This window comes from Anolis sagrei, chromosome Y, assembly GCF_037176765.1.
Source record: "Anolis sagrei isolate rAnoSag1 chromosome Y, rAnoSag1.mat, whole genome shotgun sequence".
Lineage (NCBI taxonomy): Eukaryota > Metazoa > Chordata > Lepidosauria > Squamata > Dactyloidae > Anolis > Anolis sagrei.
The window spans coordinates 47,280,862-47,303,954 of record NC_090035.1 but is presented as its reverse complement, the minus strand read 5'-3'; the positions used below and the strand labels follow the sequence as shown (position 1 = coordinate 47,303,954).

General features: G+C 44.3%; 1 pseudogene; it reads right to left on the bottom strand.

Moving 5' to 3' along the window:
• Positions 1–13,198: 13,198 nt before the first annotated feature.
• The window catches only part of LOC137095617 (sorting nexin-29-like), a 177,057-nt pseudogene continuing 167,162 nt past the window's right edge, over positions 13,199–23,093 (bottom strand).

The window sequence follows — 23,093 nt, the reverse complement described above, 5'->3', positions numbered from 1 at the left end:
TCCAATCTTTGTCATCTCGGAATCTTGGATTTGAGGCTGGCCAATCAGAGACCATATGCAAATTTCCTTCTGTCATGCCCCATTTCTGCCATGAACCCTCTTCTCCACCAGGGGCTCCTATTGAAGCTGGCCAATCAGAGACCATATGCAAATAGCACCACAGCGGCAGCCAATCAGAACACTGGCACATACACCTTCTGCCCTCCACCCTTCCGCCCTTCCACCCTCCACCCTTCCTCTGTCCGATACAAACAAACACTCTCTTTTATTATGTACTAGCTTGGGGACCCGGCGCTGCCCGGGTTATTAGAGAAAGTGGGTAATGGTGGTTCTCTATGCCAAGTTTGGTCTTTATTGGTCATTGGATGATGGTTGCATTGTTTTCAGGAAGTGAGTGAAGGTACTTGAAGTGCCATCATCCATGGTTCACCCTTCTCCAAACAGCAGCAGGATATAGAGTGGGTCATGGGGGCTCTGTGTGCCAAGTTTGGTCTTTATCAGCCATTGGATGAGGGTGGTAGTGGTTTCAGTAAGTGAGTGAAGGTAATGCAAGTCCCATCATCCAAAGTCCATCCTCCTTCAAACTGCAGCAGGATGTAGAGTGGGTCATGGGGGCTCTGTGTGCTAAGTTTGGTCTAGATTGGTCTATGGATGAGGGTTGCAGCAATCTTGGGAAGGAAGTGGAGGTACTTGAAGTCCCATCATCCATGGTCTGTCCTCCTCCAAACTGCACCAAGATGTAGAGTGGGTCATGGGGGCTCTGTGTGCTAAGTTTGGTCTTGATCAGTCATTGGATTAGGGTCACAGTGGTTTCAGTAAGTGAGTAAACATACTGGAAGTCCCATAATCCATGGTCCCTCCCCAGCCAAACCACACCAGGATGTAAAGTGGGTCATGAGAGGTCTATGTGCCAATTTTGGTCCTGATCAGTCATTGGATGAGGTTAAGAGCGGTCTCAGAATGTGAGTGATGGCACTGCAAGTCCCATCATCCATGGTTCATCCTCCTCCAAACTGCAGTAGGATGTCGAGTGGGTCTTGTGTGCTCTGTTTGCCAAGTGTGGTCTGTATTGGTAATTTTCTGACAAAGCCCCTGGCTTTTCCTTTCCTCTCTTTGTCATCTCGGAATCTTGAAATTGAGGCTGGCCAATCAGAGACCATATGCAAATTTCCTTCTGTCATGTCCCTGTTTCTGTGATGAACCCTTTTCTCCACCAGGGGCTCCTGTTGAAGCAGGCCAATCAGGGATCATATGCAAATAGCACCACAGCAGCAGCCAGTCAAAATCTTGGAACTTTCAGGCTGGCCAATCAGAAAGCCGGCACATACACCGCCACACATCCGCCGCATACAAGTTTTGACTTTTATTTTATACTAGCTTGGGGACCCGGCATTGCCCGGGTTATTAGAGAAAGTGGGTAATGGTGGTTCTGTATGCCAAGTTTGGTCTTTATTGGTCTTTGGATAATGGTTGCATTATTTTCAGGAAGTGAGTGAAGGTACTTGAAGTCCCATCATCCAAAGTCCATCCTCTTTCAAACAGCAGCAGAATGTAGAGTGGATCATGGGGGCTGTATGTGGCAGGTTTGGTCTTGATTGGTCATTAGAAGAGAGTTGCAGCAATCTTTGGAAGGGAGTGGAGGTACTTGAAGTCCCATCATCCATGGTCTGTCCTCCTCCAAACTGCACCAGGATGTAGAGTGGGTATGGAGACTCAGTGTGCCAAGTTTGGTATTTATCGGTAATTGGATGAGGGTTGCAGTGGTCTCAAGAATTGAGCAATGGTACTGCAAGTCCCATAATCCATGGTCCATCCCCGACCAAACCACACCAGGACGTAAAGTGGTTCATGAGAGGTCTATGTGCCAAGTTTGGTCCTGATCAGTCATTGGATGAGGTTAACAGCGGTCTCTGAATGTGAGTGATGGTACTGCAAGTCCCATCATCCATGGTTCATCCTCCTCCAAACTGCACCAGGATGTAGAGTGGGTCATGGAGACTCAGTGTGCCAAGTTTGGTCTTTATCGGTAATTGGATGAGGTTAACAGCGGTCTCAGAATGTGAGTGATGGTACTGCAAGTCCCATCATCCATGGTTCATACTCCTCCAAACTGCAGTAGGATGTAGAGTGGGCCATAAGTACTCTGTGTGCCAAGTTTGGGCCTGGTCTGTGATTTGTAGGGGCTACAATGTTCTGTGGGAAGTGAATCGGGTGAAGGTACTGCAAATCCCATCATTAGTGGCCCATCCTGCCCTGAACTGCACTGGAAGTCCCATCATCCATCGTCCGTCCTTCTCCAAACAGCATCGGGATGTAGAGTGGGTCAAGGTGGCTCTGTGTGCGAAGTTTGATCTTGATCGGATCAGAGACCATATGCAAATTTCCTTCTCATGTCCCCGTTTCTGCCATTCACTGTTTTCTCCACCAGGGGCTCCTATTGAAGCTGGGCAATCAGAGACCATATGCAAATTTCCTTCTCATGTCCCCGTTTCTGCCATGAACTGTTTTCTCCACCAGGGGCTCCTATTGAAGCTGGCCAATCAGAGACCATATGCAAATAGCAGCACTGCGGCAGCCAATCCGAATGTTGGAACTTTCATGCTGGCCAATCAGAACGCTGGCACATACACCGCCCTTCCGCCCTCCACAATTCCTCTGTCCAATACAAACACTCTTCTTTATTATATACTAGCTTGGGGACCTGGCGCTGCCCGGGTTATTAGAGAAAGTGGGTAATGGCGGTTCTGTATGCCAAGTTTGGTCCTTATTGGTCATTGGATAATGGCTGCATTGTTTTCAGGAAGTGAGTGAAGGTACTTGAAGTGCCATCATCCATGGTGCACCATCCTCCAAACAGCAGCAGGATGTAGAGTGGGTCATGGGGGCTCTGTGTGCCAAGTTTGATCTAGATTGGTCATTAGATGAGGGTTGAGCAATCTTGGGAAGGGAGTGGAGGTACTTGAAGTCCCATCATCCATCGTCTGTCCTCCTCCAAACTGCACCAAGATGTAGATTGGGTCATGGGGGCTCTGTGTGCTAAGTTTGGTCTTGATCATTCATTGGTTTAGGGTCGCAGTGGTTTCAGTAAGTGAGTAAACGTACTGCAAGTCCCATAATCCATGGTCAACCCTCCTCCAAAACTGCAGCAGGATGTAGAGTGGGTCATGGGGGCTCTGTGTGCCAAGTTTGGTCTAGATTGGTCATTAGATGAGGGTTGCAGCAGTCTTGGGAAGGGAGTGGAGGTACTTGAAGTTCCATCATCCATGGTCTGTCCTCCTTGAAAGTGCACCAGGATGTAGAGTGGGTCAAGGTGGCTCTGTGTGCCAAGTTTGGTCTTGATCAGACATTAGTAAGGGTTGCAGCAGTCTTGGGAAGGGAGTGGACGTACTCCCTTCCCAGACCATCATCCATGGCCTGTCCTCCTCGAAAGTGCACCAGGATGTAGAGTGGGTCATGGGGACTCTGTGTGCCAAGTTTGGTCTTGATCAGTCATTGGCGAGGGTCTCAGTGGTCTCAGGATGTGAGTGAAGTGACTGCAAATCCCACCATCCATAGTGAAATTCTTCCAATCCGCACAAGGATGTAGAGTGGGTCATGCGGGCTCTCTGTGTAAATTGTGGTCCTGATCCATCATTGTTGGCAGTTGTAATGGTCTTAGGAAGGGAGTGCAGGTATTGCAAGTTCCATCATCCATGGTGCATCCTCCTCCAAACCGCACCAGGATGTAGAGTGGGTCATGGAGACTCAGTGTGCCAAGTTTGGTCTTTATCGGTAATTGGATGAGGGTTGCAGTGGTCTCAAGAATTGAGCAAAGGTACTGCAAGTCCCATAATCCATGGCCCATCCCCGGCCAAACCACACCAGGACGTAAAGTGGGTCATGAGAGGTCTATGTGCCAAGTTTGGTCCTGATCAGTCATTGGATGAGGTTAACAGCGGTCTCAGAATGTGAGTGATGGTACTGCAAGTCCCATCATCCATGGTTCATCCTCCTCCAAACTGCAGTAGGATGTTGAGTGGGTCATGGGGGTTCTGTGTGCCAAGTCTGGTCTGTATTGGTAATTGTCTGACTCAGCCCCCTCTGGCCTTTTCCTTTCCTCTCTTTGTCATCTCGGAATCTTGGAATTGAGGCTGGCCAATCAGAGACCATATGCAAATTTCCTTCTCATGTCCCCGTTTCTGCCATGAACTCTTTTCTCCACCAGGGGCTCTTATTGATGCTGGCCAATCAAAGACCATATGCAAATAGCACCGCTGCCCAGCCGAGGCTGTCCAATCAAAACGCTGGCACATACTCCTCCCGTCGCACTGCCACACTTATGTCCGCCGCATAGAAACTTTCACCTTTATTATATAGATAGATATAGATATAGATATAGATATAGATATAGATATAGATATAGATATAGATATAGATATAGATATAGATATAGATATAGATAGATATAGATATGGCCAACAGATTAATCAATAAACAGATCTATCTATCCGTTAGTTCACCAACAGAAATATCATCATCACCTGAGGCTGGAAAGATGCTTGAAGTCATGTGCAGTCGTGGATTTTGGATGACACGTGATGCCAGCTGAAACTAGGGAAAGGGCCACAGTACCCATGTCTCAGGGCATTCTCAACAAAACACTGCTCTCAGATCTCTCTGAGATTACAGAATGCCAGAGTTTATGGACCAGATAAACCTGATATGCCACTGCAGCAGTTACAGCAGGAAATCCCTTATAGCAGTGGTTCTGTTGGTCTCCAGGTGTTTTGGCCTACAACTCCCAGAAATCCCAGCCAGTTGACCAGCTGTTAGGATTTCTGGAAGTTGAAGGCCAAAACATCTGAGGACCCAAAGGTTGGGAACCACTGCCTTATAGGAACTTTCCTTCCTCAACTAGCAACTAGGATCAACAGGTGAGAGAAGTCAATCAGGGGATCCATCAAAAAGAAAGGCTATGGTCAGCAGTTTAGTGGTAAGGCAGGGCACCTAAGGATCAAAATACATGCGATATGACAGTCCTAGCTGCCACAGACAGTCCCAACTGAGCAATTCCTCTTTCAAGAATGACTACGAACTAAAGATTATCATGTCAATCAACTCTTAATTGAAATAGAGAATTTGGATGTTTCAGATCTAGTACCATGGTGCAAAAAAGATGTAATCTACTAACAGAAGACACATCCTTAAATTAAAACTGGAGTCCAACAAACTACATTGATCTAACATAAATGCTATTTTAACTCTATTATAGCACAAACCAATAAATGATAAAAACAATTATAAGTGCTTTATAACTGTATTTATTGACTGGTTTGTATTATTTTACTATCAGAAATATTTTCTGTCTCATGGAATTAAGAGAGTTGGGAGAAATGCCAAGGGCCATCCAGTCCAAACCAATTCTGCCACACAATCAAAGCAACCCCAACAGATAGCTATCCAGCTTCTGCTTAAAAGCATCCAAAGAACAAGACTCCACTCTACAAGGCAGCACATTCCATTCCTGAGGAAGATCTTCATAATGAAATATTTTTCCTTCCAATTTGAACCCATGGCTCCATTGTGTCTTAGTCTCCAGAGTAACAGCAGCAAACAAGCTTGCCCCTTCCTCCTCAATGGGATATCCTTTCAAATAGTTAAACCTGAATCTCATGTTCCCTTCTCTCAGTATTCTTTTCAATTCAAACATATCCAGCTACCCAAGGCACTCCCCAGGGGGATTCAAGACTTCTCAAACTTGGATTGTGGAGCCCAGAACTGGGCACAGTATTCTAGGTGAGGTCTTCTGTGTAAGCTTGCCTACCTCTTTCTTGATCCTGGAATCCGGTTCAAAATCCAAAGAATCAATGGAATTAATGGAGAACACACTGAGCTTGAGTATAGCTGTTAAAAGAGAAACACAAGAATAAAGATGCCAAAGGCTGTTTCTTGTCTAGGTGAAGGTTGCAGCTCCTAAATTTAGGACCATCAAACTTCAACAATCCACAAAACTTTTACACCAGGCTGGCATGGCTCGCATTAGTTACCTTTAAGGTAAGGGTAAAGGTTTCCCCTGACATTAAGACTAGTCAAGTCTGACTCTGGGAAGGGGTGCTCATCTCCATTTCTAAGCTGAAGAGCCAGCATTATCTGTAGATGCCTCAAAGGTCATGTGGCCAGCATAACTGCATGGAGTGCCATTAACTTCCTGCAGAAGCAGCACCTATTGATCTACTCACACTTGCATGTTTTCGAACTGGTAGGTTGGCAAAAAATGGGCCTAAGAGCAGAAGCTCACCCTGCTCCCTGAATTCGAACTGCCAACCTTGCAGCCAGCAAGTTCAGCAGCTCAGCGGTTTAACCTGCTGCACCACCAGGGGTCCCTTTGAGACATACAAATACCAAAACAACAATATTTTCCACAATATCTTGATGTACATCGGTTTCCACAATATTTTTGTGTACACCGGTATGCTTTATTTGGGCCACTACTGCTGCAGATGGAGTGTGACTCCATGAAAATGATAATTTCACTGCGATAGTAAGTTTAAAGATATTGTTAGTTCATGGAAAATGACTATATCTCTGCAAAAGAAGCTTTTAAAGAAGAAGTACAATTTAATATTACAGTGATGATGCCACAAACATGAAAATGTCTGCAGCTTATATTAAGGGATGTCCTAAATCACAAGAAAAATGGAACCTGTTCTTGATAACAAGGCTCATTAAGGGGACACTTGCTGCCCACAGTACAAGGGCTGATCCTTATGTTCCATCTCTAACCCATTTCCTGAGTACAAACTGGCAGTATTCTTACCTAAGTTTTCAACTTAGTTGTCTTGAAGTCGAATGCACTTGTCCCAGCTAACATCTAACATTTCGACTGCTTCTTGGAAGAAGGGTTGTCCAACCCCTGCAAACTGCTCCCTGTCCCAACTCTTCACAACATTTGTCCTTAATTGCAACATGTAATTTTGTAATGAAGTCCACATAGTAAGAACCTTGTTAGCTTTTGTGTGGCTGTAGACATTCAAGGCACTCATTTTACTGTTCATTTTTTCATGTCCAATGCTTTTGTCAATATTGTGTGTACTATATGGAATGAGACACTTATTTTCTGTACTATATCCTTGATGGTCACTCATCAATCTTGCATAAACATGGATTCTGTTGATGGTTTATTCCATGTTGATAGTTTTTGACCGGTGAAAACCATGTTCATCTTCACACAATGGTCTTCCACATTCAGATTCCCAACACCATCTTTTTACACTATCATATGACATAGCAGATTTTCCCCAAAGTTGTCAACAGATCGTTGTGGATTTCTGTGGAACTCATCCCCTTCTTTTGCAGGTGCTCTGCTCAAAACAAGCCATCGCCTCTAACCCTTCACGAACCCATAATGAACAAACAACAAGCTGGACAGACATGTAATTTGGCATGCACACTATGTTGAAATCAGTCATTAAAACTACACAAAATCAAAATCATAGCCCAATTCTAAGTGGGTCAGGGGTGGAGGAGGATCAGTTCTTGTAGTACAAGGTGTGCATGAAATTAGTTCCTATCAGTATTCACATCCTAGTATGAAATCACATCCACTGGAAACATCACATTCTGGGTTTCCTTTCCGCTATTTTTGATGCATTCTTACAAAAGATAATTCAGTGAAGGTTGATGAACAATAGCAGCAATGAATTACACATTTGATAGCAAAAGTGGTTGCTTATTTTGATTCTATGGAAGTACCGGCATTTGCACAATCTGGAAAGCTTTGATGACATTCACCCAAACTCAATTTTCCATTTGATTGCATTAAATTAATGGTTTCAGAGCTGTCTTCTATTTAAACTGTCAACAACATTCCATCTGAGAAGATCTGGAATAGAAACACCAAATCAGATTCTAGCATTTCTCGTATTCTTTTTTTGCCCAAGGTTTGATGTAGGTAGTAAAAAAATTGACAGCTATAGGAGAAGAGGAAAGGACTTCAAAGACATGGATTTAAAATGGCTTTATTATTCTAGTTGCAATTATGTTGGGTTCACCCTCATAGGATTTTGAATAGAAGATAAAAAAAATCCATCCAAACTCCAGAAGCTAAAAAAAAAAAAACCCTTATCAATGGGTTGACAAATCAAAGGATACATGAAGCAGCCCTCTCTGCACTTCTCAGTTTTAGACTAAAGGCCATCTCACTGTTTTTGGAGAAAGGCAGCTATTCCAAAGTTGCCCTTCAACCTTTTCCTTGCTGATTATAATTCAACAGAATTGTATTTTCCCCTGTCACGGCTGTCTACTGTGTGAGATAGGAGAAAATCCAAAGGCAGCTTAAAGTACGTTGTGCCAGTGGTCATAATCACCCCAAAAGTCAAAGATCACCACTCTGGGGCTCCAGGTTCCGTGTCTCGCGCGGATGGCGCTGAGACAACCTTGAAAACTGGATTCCTCCTCGAGGGCAGCTACTACTGTCCCTTGCAGATTCTCCTGCAGGCTGGAAGTCACTAGAAAATAAAAGAAAACACAATCAGAATCGATGTATTCTCTTAACATCAGTCACTTTGAGTTCTAGACCTGGATCTCTGTCGTCAAGCCAGGTTAGAATAATTACTTTGGATACATTTCCTTGTTCCGCTCTGCCTGGAATTCTTCACATTCGAAGAACTGAATGGATGTCTAAGGAACTTTCCACTGAGCTCTGTTTTAAAGAGAACATGTATAGGAAGTGGAAAAAGTGGAAAGCACCAAAGAGGAATTCAAGCCAGCATGTATAAGGATTTTTTTTTATCATGTCAATACTAGTGTCCCTAAAGTAGTGCCATTCAGAAAAAGTCGTTCTTGTCAGTTAAAATCCATCTCACAATAGCAACAGTTCCATTTTTAAACATTCGTATGGCACAGAGTACACATTAAAAATTTATCACAAGACAGCCAACTCAGTTATTCCAACCAAGACCATCTCCCTAGGCTCTTTATATATCTATTCAGTAATGAGGAACCTGATTGTCATCCAAGGGATAGTCTGGGTAGAAAAGGTTTGGGAGCCAAATTCTGCTGTTAGTTCTGACTGAGGACCCCATCAGCAAAAGAGCCAAAATTATTATTATTATTATTATTATTATTATTATTATTATCTTTATTTGTACCCCGCTAACATCTCCCAAAGGACTCGATGCAGCTTACAAAGCCCAAGGCCTCAAAACACAACATAACAGTACAACACCTAAAGCAAATTAAAAAAAACAATTAAAGCAATATTAAACAACAAGCAATAAACAATATATCAAGACACTATAAAACTGGACCAGGCCAGAGTAATAGGTACAGGATTAAAAATGCTGATGTGACAGGTCATATGTAAGGATATGCTTCTCTCCTTTACACAATTCTGCTGCATCATCTGCCACAAATAAAGCTGGTGCTGGAACAGCAAGATGTGGCAGTTCAGCACTGAAAGAGAACTTGAAAAGACCCAGTTCCGGGATTAGACAATGGGAGCCTTAAATTAAAACACAAAGACAGGGATTAAACAGAAAACACCATAAGTTGTTTAAAAAAATTACTCAAGAAAGAAAGTATCAGTCGGTATCTATGAGTAAAGCTACTGATTCATTTCAGAATAGTGATACCTTGAGTTAAGAATTTAGTTCGTTCCTTGACCAAGCACTTAACTCCAATTGCTTTTATCTCAAAGCAAAATTCCAATTAAAATGCTATTAATCAGTTCTGCCCCCCAACCTCCCCCCCATTTTTGTTCCATGTTTTTTAAATACGAAAATATACTTCATAAATAACAAATAATGTATAATTGCACATCCACGTGGAACAATGTGGCAGAGTGGTAGAAGCACCAAGTTCTGGCATGGAAGCCCAAAGCATCAAGTGAAAAGGCAGAAGCTTCCTTTTCTTCTTCATTCTCTCCTCCTTCCAGCCTCCCTACTTCCCTTGCTTTCCCTCTCCTCTCTTCATGATGCCAAACAGAGCAGGAATAAAAACCACACAAAATAAACTAACCCAAAGTTTTGGGTTACCGGATCTATAACCCAAAGTTCTTCAAAGTAGACAAGAGGAAGCAGACAGCAATCTCTCTTCCAAAGCAGGCTTGGAGGCTACTCCCTTGAAGCCCTAAAGCCCTACCCTCTTGCACTAGTGCACCTTCTGGCGCTCCCTCTTAACTTAAAACACTGTTTGTATGTCAAAGTAAAACCAGGGCTGAGTGATAGTTCTTAACTCTAAACACTCTTTAGTTGGAATGCTCTTAAGTCGAGTCTACTGTACGTACATAAAAAAAGGTATCAGCTGGATAAGTGTTTCTTTTTTAGGGTTGGCAACAAACTCCGGCAGAGTCTGGATTAATTTGTTCATAACATTTCTTAAGTAGTTCTGCAACTGTTTCTGCCGTTCCTCTACAAATTTCACATCCTAATGGGAAAAGAAAGAAGAGGGGAGAGGGGGATAAAAAAATACACCACTGCATTTGCTCTTGTTCACTTTTTTATTTCAGTGCTTAATTCTTCACTGTAAGTTCACTGTTATTATTGTGCTTTATCGTGTATTGTTTTGATGTGTTTGTATTCACCCATCCCAAGGCATTGAATGTTTGCCTCTTTTTATGTGAAAACTGCCCTGAGTCCCTTCAGGGAGAGAGGGCAGTACAGAAATAATGATGATGATGATGATGATGATGATGATGATGATGATGATTATTATTATTATTATTTGAAACAGAACAAGATGAGTCCACAGCAGACACTCTGCTGGCTGTTGAATAATAATAATAATAATAATAATAATAATAATAATAATAATCATTATTATTATTATTATTATTATTTGACATTTCCAAGTAAAACTATCAAATGTAATTATCAATATCATGAACCCTTATACTGAAAACCCATCCAGCAATCTGACATATACAGCAGAACAAACAAAGGAATCATTGTACCAATAAGCATCCACTTCAACACTTAGCACTTTCCTCCACTCACCAATTTGGCAAAAACAATGACATTTATGCATTTTCTAAGAGTACGAGGGCTGTTCATTAAAGATTTCCATTGACCGCCTTCTATTAATCACAGGACGCTGAAACTGTACATGTGTAATGATATGTCTCCATAGGTTACGTGCCAATTTTACAACTCAGAACTGATAAGGGTCATGATTTTACAGGAGCTGGTTTGAGGTTTGATAATGGACCCAGTGGAATACAGAGGTGTGCAGAAGTCATTGTTATTATGTTTGTGTTTAACTGTTAGAGTATGTATTTGTGTTTGTAACAGTAGCTAAAACTGGTCATCTGGTTTGAATCCAAGTGAGCGTTGCCAAGGAGACGAGGCTGGCTATCTCATGAGAGGGAGAAGTGGGCGGAGCCAAGCAGGAAAAGTTATGTGCGTTTTTTAAAAAAGCAGGAGAGGGAGGCTTGGAAAGGCCTGAGAGAGAGACTTGTATGTGAGCGGCTGGTGTTTTTTCAGTCTAGGAGGGCTGAAGAAAGAAACCTGGCCAGATTCTTTAGTCAAAGAAGACTAAAGGAAGCCTAGTTAAGATCCCTAGTTAAGGAAGGACTAGAGATCAGAGGGAAGATCAAATTGAAAGGCTATTTATAGAAGTGAAACCTTGTTCACTAGAGAGCTTCACCTCAGTGAAAGTTAGCCACAAGCTGTGTTATCTGGAAGAGTGGACTGTATTATAAACCACGTGATATTCAAAGTTCCATAAGTTATTTAACAGCCTGCAACCATAAGCTTTGTACACAATAAACTTGTTATCTTTTGTTGAAAACCGTCTCATCTCAACTAATCTGCATCTGTAGAGCCAGATCTCATCGGTGGTACCTCAAATACCTCATGTTGGTGGTAGTTACCTTAATTTACAAATAATAATATACTCTTCTACACAATTGAGGCTTGAGGTAAATTCCCTCCATAACATCCACATCTGTACAATTGGTGATAGCGGTGGGGATCTTCAAAGATAAAATCCCTATACCCTGTCCATCTTTTTTTCACATCTTCCCAAGAGGAATCATCAAGTTCCTTTACTTCAAAGGCCGCACACCAAAGGAGATGTTCAATGAGAGGAAAGAGGTTTATGGTGATGATTCCCTATCATATGATGGAGTCAAGAACTGGCATTGTCAATTCAAATGTGGTTGGACTTCGGTGGAAACAGCTCCAATTTCAGGACGACTCCACTCTGCTATTGATGAACACACATTCCAGAAAGTGGATGGTGCCATTTTGGAAAATCACCATGTTACCATTCACCAACTAGCCCAAAATGTGTGTGGGGTCTGTGGAGAAAATCATCTTCACATGCATTAGGTATCTGCTTGCTGGGTCCCCTTGCTGCTCACACCTTTTCAAAAGCAGAAACAAGTTGAATGCTCTCAGGCTCTATTGACAATGTGCCATGGAAACCAGGGGGACTTTTTCAACAGACTAATCACACAGGATGAAGCCTGGGTCCATCACTATGATCCTGAGACTAAAGTCCAGACGATGCAATGGAAGCATCATGACTCATTGCCTCCAAAGAAGGCACGTGCCCAAATATCTGCAGGAAAGGTCATGCTCATAGTATTTTGGGACCAGCATAGATTTTGGGACCAGTATTCATGGATTTCCTAGCAAAGAGTACCATGACCACTAGGGCATACTATACTTCACTGCTGCGGAAGTTGCAAGAGGCCACTGCAACCAAGAGATGTGACATGCTCACCAAAGGTGTCCATCTTCTGCAAGACAGTGCACCAGTTCACAACTCACATGTTGCCCAAATGGAAGCATGCTCCTGTGGCTTTGAAATTCTGCCGCATTCTCCTTATTCACCCGACCTCATACCATCCAATTTCCACCTCTTTCCAACTATGAAGTTATTTTTTTAAAACCAAGCATTTTTCAGGTGATGATACTCTGATTTCCAAAGTCACAACATGGTTTTTGGAACAACCTGTCAACTTTTACAAGCGAGGTGTTTACCGTTGCTTAAAAAGATGGGAGAAGTCTGTGTCCCTAGGTGGTACCTATGTAGAGAAGGACTAATAACTGTGCCTAGTTTAATTGCTCTCAGTCCACAGGAAGTGGATCAGGGGAAATCTTTCATGAATGCTCCTCATACATCTAAAAATACAACCATATACCACTTTCCAAAGGCATTTTTTCATCTTCAACTTCAAGTATTCACAAATGTTTTCATTAAAAGCTACCTTGTTTCCAATGGCCTTTTTCTGGTGGGAAATTCTCACTTGGTGGTGTTTTGCCTGCAATTTGTAATGCAGGCTCCTAAATTCCGTATATCTTTGGTAAACATTCCACTCGTCATCTTTTATCCGGATGTAGACCTGTCAAAAACATAAGGAGGAGAAAATCCATTTTAATTAAAGAATTTAAGAGTAAGAAAGCGCTTTCCTAAATCAACTCAAAGGTCTACTTAGCCTGGGAAATGTGAAAAAGATCTCAGTTGCTATCTTATTGCATTTCTTCACATCCCACTACCAGTTTATTTATTTATTTATTTATTTATTTATTTGGTACACTTGTATACCGCTAATATCTCAGCCTGTACGGCGACTCATTGCGATTTACAACATATTTAAAATTACAATATTCACTTTAAAAATATAGAATAAAATATAAAATACATACATATACATACATAGTATTGGGCCACCAATACAGACCGGAACATCTCATAGTTAAAGTCGTAATCCAATTCGTTATCCTTGATTGCTAGTCCATGATCAAAACATAATCACATCGGAATTAGCCGAAAACTTGCTCGAACATCCAAGTTTTCAGTTTTTTCCGAAATGCCATTAGCGAGGTGGCTGATCTTATTTCAGTAGGGAGGGCATTCCAAAGCCGGGGGGCCACCACAGAAAAGGCCCTATCTCTCGTTCCCGCAAGCCGCACTTGTGAAGCAGGCAGGATGGAGAGAAGGGCTTCTCCCGAAGATCTTAGGGTCCTGGTGGGCTAATAGGCCGAGATACGTTCAGATAGGTATGTAGGGCCAGAACTGTTTAGGGCTTTAAAGGTCAAAGCCAGCACTTTGAATTGGGCTCGGTAGCTAATCGGTAGCCAGTGGAGCTGGTACAGCAGAGGAGTTGTATGCTCCCTGCGCCCTGCTCCTGTTAATACCATGGCTGTCGCCCGTTGGACTAATTGGAGCTTCCGGGCCGTCTTCAAAGGCAACCCCACGTAGAGAGCGTTGCAGTAGTCAAGGCGGGATGTAACCAGAGCGTGGACTACCGTGGCCAAGTCAGACTTCCCAAGGTACGGTCGCAGTTGGCGCACGAGTCTTAACTGTGCGAATGCTCCCCTGGTCACCGCCGAAACCTGGGGATCCAGGCTCAGCGATGAGTCCAGGATCACACCCAAACTGCGAACCTGTGTCTTCAGGGGGAGTGCGACCCCGTCTAACACAGGCTGTAACCCTATACCCTGTTCGGCCCTGCGACTGACCAGGAGTACCTCTGTCTTGTCTGGATTCAATTTCAATTTGTTCGCCCCCATCCAGACCGTCACAGCGGCCAAGCACCGGTTCAGGACCTCGACAGCCTCCTTAGTAGCGGGTGGGAAGGAGTGACAGAGCTGGACATCATCTGCGTACAGATGACACCGCACCCCGAAACTCTGGATGATCTCGCCCAGCGGCTTCATGTAGATGTTGAACAACATGGGGGCCAGTATTGAACCCTGAGGAACCCCACAAAACAAAGGTTGTGGGGTAGAACAGGAGTCCCCCAGTGACACCTTCTGAGACCGACCCTCGAGGAATGACCGGAGCCACTGCAAAGCAGTACCTCCGAGACCCATTCCTGCGAGGCGTCCCAGAAGGATACCGTGGTCGACAGTATCGAAGGCCGCTGAGAGGTCGAGTAGCACCAACAGGGACACACTCCCCCTGTCGAGCTCCCGACGGAGATCATCCACTAAGGCGACCAAGGCTGTCTCGGTACCATGTCCCGGCCTAAAGCCAGACTGTGCCGGGTCTAGATAATCCGTGTCTACCAGGAATGCCTGGAGTTGTGAGGCCAGCACACGTTCCATGACTTTGCCCAAAAAGGGAAGATTGGAAACAGGCCGATAGTTTACCAATTGAGTGGGGTCCAGTGATGGTTTCTTCAACAGCGGTTTTATCACAGCTTGCTTTAAGCTGGCTGGAAAAATGCCTTCCCGAAGGGAGGCATTAACCACCACCTTAACCCACTCGGCCAATCCCCCTCTGGCCTCCTTTAGAAGCCAGGATGGGCAGGGGTCTAGGATGCATGTGGTGGCTCTCATTCCTCCAAGCACCTTGTCCACATCCTCGGTTTGAACCAATTGAAATGAATCCATCAAAATCGGACAAGCAGATGCTCGTGTTACATCCTCAGAGACTGCCGTTAATATGGTGTCCAGTCCAGAGCGGATCAAAGCGACTTTGTCTGTAAAGAACCAAGCAAAAGCTTCACAGCGAGCTGCCGAGTCAGGGCACCCATCCTGAATGGTGGGTTTTAATAGGCCTCTGACAACTCGGAACAGTTCAGCCGGACGGTTCTTTGCAGACGCAATAGTGGCCGCAAAGAAAGTTCTAAAAAGGACACAAACCGTGTTCGGTTTGGCTCGCTCGGATCCGAACGCCACACGCTCTCTAGTTCCCTCTTCTTTCGCTTCAACACCGCCAGCTCCTCAGTAAACCAAGGGGCTGGTTTAGTTCGGCTACTTGAGAGGGGATGTTCTGGAGCGATCGTGTCTATTGCCCTGGTCATCTCCCCATTCCAGAGAGCGACCAGGGCATCAACAGGATCACCAACCGAGGTGGCGGGGAAATCCCCAAGAGCCATCAGGAATCCTTCCGGATCCATAAGCCTCCTGGGGCGGACCAATTTAATGGGTCCTCCACCTCTGCGGAGGTTAGGGGGTGCAGTAAGTCTAAAGCTGACCAGGTGGTGGTCGGTCCATGGCAACGGAGAGATGGATAACTCCTCAACACCGCCGCCTTCCTCCCATCCCTGACAGAAAACCAAGTCCAATGTATGTCCAGCACTGTGGGTGGGGCCAGATACTTGTTGGGACAGACCCATGGTCGCCATGGTAGACATGAAGTCCTGAGCCGCTCCCGTTAGGGCAGCCTCGGCGTGGACATTGAAGTCCCCCAGCACAAGCAGCCGTTGGGACTCCAATGCCAGGTCCGAGACTACCCCCGCTAGCTCAGGTAGGGAGACTGTAGTGCAGCGAGGTGGACGGTACACTAGCAGAATCCCTAATCTGTCCCGGTCACCCACCCTCAGGTGGACGCATTCAAAATTTGTTGACTGCGGGATGGGGGTCCTGGTCAGAGAAATGGAATCTCTATAGACTACTGCAACCCCGCCTCCCCGCCCTCCGGATCTCGGTTGGTGCTGCACAGAGAACCCGGGTGGACAAAGCTGGGTCAAGTTTACACCTCCCGCTTCGTCCAGCCAGGTCTCTGTGATGCACGCCAGATCTGCTCGTTCATCCAGGATTAAGTCCTGGATGAAAGTTGTTTTACCATTGACAGATCTGGCGTTCAACAGCACCACTTTCAATCCTGAGGGACCGCCATCCTGGTTACACCTACTTACCGTATCAGGAGACCGATTTGGGATTACTAATGTTGTTCCACGTTCCCTAGGCCGAATTAAAGGTCTCCTTTTCCCGTATCTCCCCTTCCCCACCACGACTTCTATGGGGACTCCTCGGTTAACGGAAGCCTCTCCCTCCTCCATGACGCATTTGATACCTATAATAATAAACCAAGGATCATTGCGGTTTGCATGCCATGTTACAGTTTCAGTTTGCCATAGCTTTGCCTTCCAAGTGTTCTTCGGTCCTGTTAGGCTGTATTCGAGTTCCCTTGTGCTATTCCATTTCTTCTGACCCACATATGCAATTAGCAACCAAATTAACAGATGCCAAGGAGTAGGTGGTAGCATGAGTAGTAATTGTTAAGCACAGTCAGGGCAGGGTTAAGCTGTTGGAATACAGATGGAGACTTATTTCAGCACAACACAGTAGAACAACAAATAAATGCGATGGCTTAAATTAACCCAAGGTGTTAACTAAGTGCGTCATGGAGGCCTGGTTCAACACTAGCTGTATCAAATCAAATTAAAGTGCTGTAGTTGGTTAAGTGCACAAAGAGTAATTTAAAGTGCTAATGGCATAAAGTGCAAGATCACAACAATTAATAAAATACACGATGTAACCAACTGGTCATGGAGTCAAGATTAATTAACAACCATCAGGAGCGGTCAGCACAATTAAGATGGTCAACATAGATTACAATCATAGTCAATAAAAGCAGAGGTAATTAGCACCGTCAAGGATGATTAGCACACTCAAAAATAGATAGCAAGGTAAGAGAGATTAAGGTGCTAAAGCTCATATAAAGTAATAGTCCGCTGATGTAATAGGTTAAAGTGCTGGTAGTATAAATGCTAGTATACCACAAAATTGGAGACAATGAGATGCCGGAAGATGGCAATAATCAAACCAAAACAAGGATGGCCCACACGGTCTTCCGGATTTGATGGATTGCCCGACGAGATGATAAAAATTCGAGCAATGGCGGCGGATTACTCCCAGGGGGATGGAGGAGCTGGAGCGCTGGAAAGCGGCAAATCAGCGAACCAACGCGATGAAGAACTCCCTCGAGTGCCAGGCCGGACGTCCTTAGTCGTTGGGCCGGAGCCGGAGCCGGAACGCCGGACGGGTGACAGAGCGCCGGTTGGATGACAGAAAGGGACGACCAAGTGTCCGGCAGAGCCAGGGCCAACGCGTCGGGCCAAGTTCTGTCTGTCCTTTATTCATATTAGATTCCATGGCTCTTTTACTTTTTGTCTTTCTCATAATCTATACTTTATATGTGGCGGGGGTGTCCACTTGCACAGACAGCCTCCCACTTCCACAAATAACTATAGCTCAACTATGCAGGAAACACCAATGGCCCTCCCTCCAATGTCATTGCAGGTTATAGTGCAGGGGTCCTCAAACTTTTTAAACAGAGGGCCAGGTTACAGTCCCCCAAACTGTCGGAGAGCTGGATTATAATTTGAAAAAACATGAATGAATTCCTATGCACACTGCACATATCTTATTTGTAGTGCAAAAAAACCCCCAATACAATAATTAAAATGAAGAACTATTTTAACAAATATTAAGTTATTAGTAATTCAATTGTGAAGCAGGGAGCGCGGGGTCCCCAAAAGATTCCAGGAGGAAGAGGAAGAAGGAAGAGACAGAGACAGCTTTGCAAGTTCACAGAATTTAATGCTTACCCGGGTAAGGGCACCTCAGCTTCAATCTGGCTGATGAGGTACCAAGCCCTAATCCCAAAACACCCATTATTTATAGGCAAAATTATCCAGTTCGCACATGCGTACAATCATTTGACATTTACACAATCTAATCAGTTTGTCCTCGAATCGTGGCCAAGAACATTTGTTGGCAACATATTATGTTTTCCACCACTTTCCCCTTACATCATCTGACCTCGCTCCAGATGATTTACATTGATTTACATTGAACCATTAAAATGAATCATAACTTCATATATTTCTTCACACATCATATTATATGATTCCACACATCTTCATCTCTGTATCTTTAACATATTAAAAGCAAGCATTTCCCTTATTAATTCTCCTTAATTACCTTCCCAATACCTTCACAATATATTAGTTCTTTCAATTGATCCATTAAAAAGGTGTATTACATTTTTGTCTGCTATTTACTTCAACCAGACAGGAGGTGGCGCTGTTATACCATATCTTCAGATGTTTGCTTCTTCCCTGGATTAATAATTATCAAAGTTGTTCTGGGCCCCAACCTTTGTAACCTTCCACAAATAGCTCCTGGCCCAACCTTGGCTTTCTCAAATATTGACATATGATTAGCCCTCCAGCCTTCCTGTCCTCCATGCCATCTGTCATTTTCCCTTCCACCAGAGAATCACCACCAGAATTCCTTCTTCACATTATTAAGAATCCCTTTTTAAGGTAAGACTTCATTAAGTTCATTAAGTTATAATTATTTTTCTATTTAGCTGCTGCCACAATTGGAAGGGTGGGCCTGCTTTTGGCTGATGAGATGTTGTTGTTGTTGTTGTTGTTGTTGCTGCTGCTGTTGTTGTGTGCTTTCAAATTGTTTCAGACTTAGGTTGATCATGAGAGAGGATCAGGTAAATTACCTTGGAGGGCCTTAGTTTGAGGACCCCTGTTATAGTGAGTGCCACATCCCAGTGTTTCTCTCTCCCTCCATGTAGAATTTGTATGACTCCACCCACTGCCTATCCCTTAACCCTTACCTACCTATGGCACAGGAAAATGAGGAATTGCACCCAGCCAATGATAAATCTGGACCAAACTTGGCACGTAAACACAACATGGCCAAGTGTGAATGCTGGAAGCGGTTTGGGGGTGACTGCCCTGGGAATCTGGGAGTTGTAATTCCCATCCTTATCCAACTTTGGGTCTGGACCAAACTTGGCTCACAGACCCAACAGTGCATATAGGCGAGGTTTGGGGGTGATTGTCCTTGGCATATGGGAGTTATAATTCACTCTTATCCAGAGAGCACTGAATACAGCTGATGTCAGATTTGGACCAAACTTGGCACAAAGGCTCTCCATGACCAACAGAACATATTGAAGGTGTGTTATGTGTGTGTGGGGGGGGGGGGGGAAATGACCCACCAGTGTGGGAGTTGTATTTCACCCTGCATCCAGAGATATTATCTAACACCCCAAAACAGAATGCCAAGTTTGTGTGTGTGTGTGTTTTTTTTAAAAAAAAATACAACACAACTGTTTGGTTTGCTCCTGACACAAAAAAAATATAACCTCCAAACAATGCCTTTTTCAAATCACCTGGGCATCACCGGGTCCCCAAAGTAGTAGAAATATAAACAGATGCAGCAATTCATGCCTTAGAAACTTCTCGATTAGACTACTGCAATATGTTGTATGTGGGGCTGCCCTTGAAAAGTGTTCAAAAGCTGGAGCTAGTGCAAAATATAGCAGCCAGTCTGATGTTTGGTGTACATTTTAGGGAACATAATAACATCATTATCATGGCATGTCAGTCTCATAGATCTTCCTCCTTTGATTCGTCTGAGACTGGGATACTTTTCTGGGATTGGAGAAAGTACAACAAAGCTATGGCACTGGTAATAAATTATCCGGATCAATATCTGAGCTCCATGTAATATGAATCAACATACAAATAGACCAAAGAGGATGCTGGTTTACTGCAGACACAGCTATAATGAACACCTGATCTTAATTGTTCACTGTAACCAACTCTGCCCATTCAATTTTCCATCTTAATGTGATAATTGATCTTTATTTATGTCATTTAACCTGAACAACACATTTTGCTTCCCATGAGTTTACCAAATGTTCCCACTCCTTCAAAAAAAAAAAAAACCTGCCTTAATGCTAAAGGAAAAGAAAAAGAAAATAACCAGCAAGATATCATCAAAGCAAATGGCAAATTCTTCGTCTGGGAGAATTACAGCGATGAGTGACTCATGCTAGCAAAGTCTTGCTAAAACTAATCCCTTTTAATCTACTTTCACGCAAGAAAATGAACAGTAACAACCAAATGGATACCCATATTCAAAATAAACTGCATCGATAAGATAGTGGGATATCCCTTATTCTCATTTGGCTTTTTAACATTGAAGGTGGCTGGGTCATTTGTGTCCCTTATGCTAGCTTATATTCAAATAAAATTTCAAACAGCCATTGCCTAAAGAACAGGGCTAGATATTTCCCAATTGGTGTGTGTATGTATTTCTCCATCTTTCCTTTGTTTAAAACATTTCTGAATTAGAGTTTCAATGTGTTGTCGAAGACTTTCACGGCCAGAATCTCCTGGTTGCTGTGAGTTTTCCAGGCTGTATGGATATGTTCCAGAAGCATTCACTCCTGACTTTTCACCCATATCTATGGCAGGCCTCCTCAAAAGTTGTGAGGTGTGTTGGAAACTAGGCAAGTGGAGTTTATATATCTGTAGAATATCCGGGGTGGGAGAAAGAATTCTTGTCTGTTTCAGGCAGGTGTGAATGTTGTAATTGGCAACCTTGATTAGCACTGAAAAAGCCTGGCTGCTTCCTGCCTGGGCGAATCCTTTGTTTGAAGGTATTGGGAGAAACAACATGGGGGACAGTATTGTGTCCTGTGGAACCCCACAAGGTAATGGCTGTAGGGCTGAGCAGGTGTCCCCCAACAACACTTTCTGGGAACGGCCCTCCAGGAAGGACCGGAGTCACTGTAGGCATCCCAGAAGGATACTGTGGTCTACGGTATCAAAGGCTACTGAGAGATCCAGGAGAACCAACAGGGACACACTTCCCTTGTTCAGTTCCCTATGCAGATCATCCACTAAAGTGACCAAGGCTGTTTCAGTTTCATGTCGTGGCCTAAAGCCAGACTGTGCCAGATCCAGATAGTCAGTTTCCTTCAAGAACACCTGGATTTGTGAGGCCAGCACATATTCCCCCCTAGGGGGTTGAGAAGGGCGGGGTAAAAGCACTCCAAATAAATAAATTCCAGGACTTTGCCCAAAAAGAGATTGGAAACTGACCAAAAGTTTTTCAGTTAAGTAGGTCCTAGTGATGGTTTCTTCAAGAGCACTTTTATTTCAGCTTATTTTAGGCTGGCTGGAATTTATCCTTCCTGTAAGGAGGCATTAATCACCACCTTCACCCACTCTATCAAATTCCCTCTGACCTTCTTTACCAACCAGAATGGGCAGGCGTTGATGCATGTGGTTGCCCTCGCTTCTTCAAGGATCTTGTCCACATGTTTGAGATGTGCCAATTGAAATGAATCCATCAAAACTGGATAAGCAGGTGCTCGTGTTACATCCTCAGAGACTGCTGTTAACATGGTGTCCAAGTCAGAGCAGATCAGAGCACCTGTATCCGCAAATAACCGAGGTCATCTCCCTATTCCAGAGAGTAACCACAGCATCAAGAGGGTCACCTACTGAGGTGGTGGGAAATTCCCCCAAAGCCACCAGGAATCCATCCGGATCCATAAGCTCCTGGGGTGAACCATTCTAATTGGTCTTCCACCCCTGCAGAGTTTGGGGGGGGGGGGAGGGCGGTAAGCCTAAATCTGATTAAGTGATGGTAGGTCAATGGCAATGGAGAGATGGTTAGCTCCTCCACATCACTACATTCCTCCCATCCCTGGCAGGAAACCAAGTCTTGTGTGTGCCCAGCTCTGTGGGTAGGGCCAGATACTAGTTGGGACAGCTCCATGGTTGCCATGGTAGCCATGAAGTCCTGAGCCTATCCTAATATCATTGTCTCCGAGTGGACAATAAAGTTCCCCAGTACTATGAGCCATTGAGATGCCAACACCAAGCTTGACATCATCCTTGCTGGCACAGATAGGGAGACTGTAGTGCAGCAGGGTGGTCAGTATTCTAGCATAATCCCTATCCTGTCCCAGTCACCTACCCTTAGGTGAACACATTCAAATGTGCTTGACTGCAAGATGGGGCACCTGGTCAGGGAGGTGGAATTTCTATAGATCACTGCAACCCCACCTCACTACCCTCTGGATCTCAGTTGGTGCTGCACTGAGTATCCTGATGGATAGAGCTGGGAGAGAATAATCCACCCCCCACCCCGCCTCATCCAAATCAGGTCTCTGTTATGCATGCCAGATCTGCACACCCATCCAGAATTATATCCTGGATGATAGCTAGTTTTCATTTTACAGACCTGACATTGAACAGCATCATTCTTAAACCAGAGGGACCATCATCCTGGGTCCTCGGTTTTACCATGTCAGGAGACCGTTTTGAAACTATCAATACACTCTCTCATTCTCTAGGTCAAATTGGTTGTTTGGGTATCCCTTTCCCATATCTCTGCCTTCCTCATATTACTTCTATGGGGGACCCTTGACCACTGGAACTCCCCCCTCCTCCAACATGCCCTACTCCCCCCCCCCAACCCATGGCCTGATGGTAGTTACTTGGCTTAGTAGTTGCTCATCAATAGCTGACTTCCCTCCCCACTCTTTCCCTCCTCCTGCCTTCCAATCTCCAGTTCCCTCCAGCCACTACAATGATACCAAGGATTGTG